The sequence below is a fragment of the Durio zibethinus genome, chromosome 24, assembly GCF_047325235.1.
Source record: "Durio zibethinus cultivar Kanyao isolate XHJ-2024 chromosome 24, ASM4732523v1, whole genome shotgun sequence".
In the NCBI taxonomy this organism is placed as follows: Eukaryota; Viridiplantae; Streptophyta; class Magnoliopsida; order Malvales; family Malvaceae; genus Durio; species Durio zibethinus.
The window spans coordinates 9,173,824-9,179,172 of NC_143185.1; the positions used below are offsets into that span (position 1 = coordinate 9,173,824).

General features: G+C 31.3%; 1 non-coding gene across 1 annotated transcript; it reads left to right on the forward strand.

Annotated features, from left to right (window-relative positions):
• The first annotated feature begins 256 nt into the window (after positions 1-256).
• On the forward strand, positions 257-363 carry LOC149511905 (small nucleolar RNA R71). The gene has a single exon (XR_016333434.1). It is a non-coding gene; the product is annotated as a small nucleolar RNA R71 (small nucleolar RNA).
• Positions 364-5,349: the final 4,986 nt, after the last annotated feature.

Genomic DNA, 5,349 nt, shown 5'->3' on the forward strand with positions numbered 1-5,349 from the left:
ACTCTACAAATTTTACTAGGGAATCTACCTTAGCTCTAATTGCTGTAAGCCTACTAACCTCATACATCCCTAAAGCTTTTCTAGGATGCTGTCTCTTATTTAATCATTAACAATTATTAGTCACCATATCCTCAATAAGCTTAAAGCTATGTCAGAAGTCTTACTCATAAAAGCATCTCTTGAAGTGGCATATAAAAGTGTCTTAGTGTTAGGCACTAACCCATTATAAAACATTTGGATCTCCAATCATTTCAGTAGTCCATGGTGTGGACATTGCCCCAGGAGCTCCTTATATCTTTCCCATGCCTCATATAAGGTCTTCAAGTTATGTTGGCTAAAAGTAGTAATCTCCTTTCAAAGCTTTGCTATCTAGGGTGGAGGAAAAAATTTAGGCATGAACTTTTAAACTACATCATCCTAGGTAGTGATGGAATTTAATGGCATCAAGGCTAAGCAACTCTTAGCTCAATCTCTACGGGAAAATGGAAACAATCTAAGCCTAATGGCATCCTTAGTAACACCATTATATTTGACTATATCATATATCTCCAAAAAATCCTAAAAATGAGTATTCAAGTCCTCACTTTTATGACTACTAAATTGCACTAACTATTGGATCATCTGGATGATTACAAGGTTAATCATAAAGTAATTAGCTTTTATGGCTAGCCTCCTAATGCTAGGTTAACATCTATTAAGATTGGGCACAACATAATCCTTAAGTGCTCTAGTGTCTTGCTCGGCCATGGTGATAGTGGATCAATTTGTCTCTCTCTTCTAAGCCTCTTAAGGTAGTATTAAGCTCAGGATCTAGATAGATCAACTCACGTCTCCTAACCGAGTGCATACATAGGCCACAAGAGTACTATACGTAAAGAACACACTAAAAATGGAAACCTAAGTATGTACATCTAAGGAAAGTGAACAACAAAGAAAGATAGGCTATTTACACGTAAAATTGTAGATCCTAAGACTAGACTAGTGTATGTTCACTGAGGATAAACCAATCTATAGAAGAGTACAGTAAAAGATAATATTAGTCTAAGACTATTGACTTCTAATCTCTGGCAATGGCACTAAAAACTTGAATAAAAAAATCTACAAGTATACAAGCTGGACAAAAAGTAAAAGTGACCTTTCGATTAGAATGTCAATCCCACAAGGATTAGGTAGAACTTCTTAAGCTAATTACTAGTTATCATCTTCCTCTTGCTAAAGTTGGTTCAATCCAAGAATATCCATGAATATATCAAAATTAAGTTCTACTAAAAACTAAAAATGCCCAGTTAAAACCAAATAAGAAAACAAGACATGGAAAAAAAAAGAACAAAATACAAATGAAAAATTATAGCTAATCCTAAAATGAAAAGACAAGTAATAGCCAAAACAAAATGCATGATTAAAAATCAAGTGTGAAATGTAATTACAAGGTACATTCTAAAATTGTAAAGGCTAGAATTAATGCCTATGTAGTTAACAAGCAAAACTAATATGCAATTCTCTTTGAACATGAATTGAATTCTAAGCAACCTATATGAAAAACATGAATTCAATAATTAAGAGCTGAGTAGAATATAAAAGAAACAACAAATTGAAAGCAACAAAACATAAACCACAAAAAAGAAAAAAAATGAAACTGGATATGACGCCTATGTTTGAAAATGAAAGATAAAAATTGTAACAAGCAATCAATGTTAAACATGCAAATTGGATTTTAAACAATCTGTGAACAACCTATGTGAACACATGATCTAATGAGTAAGATACAAACATAATGTAATAGAAAAATCAATTCAAATAGATATAGTAACCTGAAATGGTAAAGACATGCTAGCTGTAAAATGATTTTTTATTGGACTCCTATTGACGAACAAGTAGAACTTTTTATAAGTGAAATGAAGAACTAATTGAAGCACTCAATGAAGAATTAAATGCTAGAAGAAAGAATGTAGGAAAATTCTCAAATAGTGCAAAGAAACTAAAATAGCAACTGGTATATACTGGAAACATAAGAAAATTCAAAAGAAAAAATTCAACAAGTGATCATATGCTGGGAATGAACTTCATCTAAGCTAGAACAACCAAGATATATGAGTTGACTACCTAAATCAACAAAAAAAAAAAGAGAATGAATCAACAAAGAAATCAACTCAATGAACTCAAATTCAAAAATAGTGTAGAATTTGGAAAAATAGAACCTCAACAAAGAAAATTAACCAAACAACATCTAAAAGCATTAAATAAATTGCACATAATGAAACTTAAAAAAGTATTTAATAAGAATAAAGATATAAAGAATAAAAAAAGCCAAGCAAATTGCCAGAGTGGAGAAAGAATCCATGCCAAAGTCAGTATCCATGCCTGGCCTCCACTTATCACTTGTTTCCATGTGTGACTTCTAACTTTGATTTGGATTGATCTGCTATAAGTTTGAAGCTGAATTTTAACTATCTTGTAGCTTTATGAATTAGGAAACTAAGAAAAAAAACTTAAGCAAAAAAAGGTAAGATTTGATAGAGTTTTATCCAAAAACCACGGGTAGGTTAGAATAGGCAAATTCAAAAACAGATTTGAACATTCAATGAGAAATTAGTAGATTTGAGCTAGAAAACGAATTCATATGTAAATTTAGTGAAAGATTCTAAAGGATTATTAAAAGACACTAGACAAATAGTAAAATTGCAATGAAATTCAAGGGAAAATGCTAGAAATAAAGTGTTTAGAAGCTAAGAAAAAGTTAGGTGTAGGAAAGTAAAGAAATAAAATTTAAATCGTAAACTAACTCTCCCCTAACTACCAGCCCTCTCCCCTTATTTATAGGCATAGGAGAGAAGCTTCAAGCTAAAATAGTTCCAGAAAGATCTCCCATGTGCTTGGCTTCTACAGCCTTCTTTAACCTACTAATTATTACACTACTGGTGCATTGATGCACGTTTGGTTGTTTGGTTGCATACTTCAATAGACTTCAAGTTGCATTTTGCACATGTAATGGGTGGTCTAAAAAGTCAATTTAATAACCAATCAAAGCCTCATAAAGTATGAACTCAGCTTAGCTTTTTGGTGCCTTTAAATAAGCTTGTAAAGCCTTGTATTTGCATGCTCATTCATGCAGACATGCACACATCCTTGTCTTTCTTGCATGCTTCATTCAATTTTTTTTCTATAAATTTTTCAAACACTTTATGAATATATTTATCCTACATTTTACTAAAAAATAACTATGAAAATTGTACTAAAAAATTATGTAAGGAAAATCAAGAAAACTCCGTAAGTGTTAATTTTGCCTATTGACACTAGTTTAGGCCATTTGCACAAACTGCACCAAAAATTCCTCCAAATTGTATAAAAATGTCCAAAAATCCTCAATTCTGTTATTTGTACCTACACTTAAGAATAATGTGCATTTAGGAGTAGTTTTGTAAAAAATACTAAGGAAGAAGCCAAAACATATGGAAAATTATACTAAAAATAATCATGAAAATTCTAAAATTTTAGTGCAATCAAACCCCCAAACTTAACCTTTTGCTTGTCCATAAGTAAAACAAGATTGAGCAAGAATCATACTATACTTTAAATGTTTCATTCAATGTGGAATGCCTTATGGATTGAGTAATGGATGTAACTAAAGAAAAATCATAAACAAGTGCTAATATACATCAATTCACCTAGGCTAAAATTAGTCCTAACTATGGTTCCACAAGCAAGCAACACCTCTCACATATCTTTGCATGAAATCTAGTAATGTTATGTAGAACATTAAACATTAATAACAAGGATCAATAAAGTATGCTTATGTTCCACAAGTTTACTTATGACATCTTTCTCCACTAATGTAGATAAACACATGACCAAGGATCATTTAAAACTTTAATAAGCTTGTAATGTAAGGCTATGGTCAAGATCTGATAAAATTCATATAGGCTCAAGTACCCTAGCAATGCATCACATGTCTAAGATCATCTATAATTGAGCTCTCAAGGTAAGAATGGTAAGCTTGACTAAAAAATGCCCTAAAACTTTGATTGTGCCCATTTTTCTTTCTTTTCTTTGCTTTTTCACCACTTTATTGCTTTTGTTTTTTTTTTTTTCTCTTTTACAAGCTAGTTGGACTTTTTTTTTTCTTTCTTTTGTTTTTCATTCTTTTCCAAGCTCTACGCTTCCTCCCTAATAATGCATAGCTCATAAATAGTACATAAATGTCCATTGTATATAGGGTAAGGAACCAAAAGGATAGGAAATATCGAAATAAGGCTATAGGCTTGTAATGTGGTTTCAAAACAAAGAAAAGGATATCATAACACTCAAATGGGGTGACTATGGAAATATTATATTGAGGATGGCTCGAAAAGCTCAAATGATCCAAATGTGACCTATATCATTTCCTTAATCATGTGTCATTTATGATTTTACCTTGAGAAATGCTCAAAATAAATTCTAGAATCATGAAACAAAACTTCAAAGACCAATGCAAAAGCAATCTCATGGTAACACAATCAAAACTAGATAAAAAATGTAATTCAATGTTTAGAAGCATCAACCATAAATAAATACCATATTCAAGAATTCGCTAAACCTAAGTATAATCTCATATTTCACACACATTCAATCTTTTCCTAAAGCTATATTCATTCTCAATCACTATCTATCATGGCCTCATGAATTAAAGAAAGTATGCTAATAATTCAAGCTACCACATATTAAGCCCAATTTCAAGGCAAAAATAAAGAAAATTTGCAAATGTTTTTAATTTTGAGTAATTTTCCCATATCCCAAAATTTAAACAACACATTGTCCTTAATCCGTAAGCATCAAAAGAGATGAAGCACAAAAAAGAGGAACAAGAAAACTCCCTTATCATTATAGCGGCATGGTGATCGAATCTCCTATCTATCTTTGACCGAAACTAGTGTGTCAATTTCAAGCTGTTATTACCACATTAATATGTACAATGAAAAGTATAACTAAAAGAAAAGACATGAACACATGAACACATATATACAATCTAACCAAATGAACAAAGATGACAACTATGTGCAAATGAGAAAAACTAAATGTGCAAAGGAAAACAACCATGTGAACACATATGTACAAAAGCATGCACAAAAAGAAATAGCAAGAAATGTAAAACTTTAGCTACTTCCCGAGAAGCGTTTTATTTAAAGTAAAAAGCTAGACTATCATAACAAGCTCACACTATTTATTCATAATGATCACTCCACATTTAATTCTAAATCCAACCATTTCAAGATTTCTCTCTTTACCATCTCATCACAAATATGGTCTAATGGTGGATCATATGAAAAAGTAAAAGTAGTGGTAAACTTCTAAAAAGAACCTTCAACCTCATAC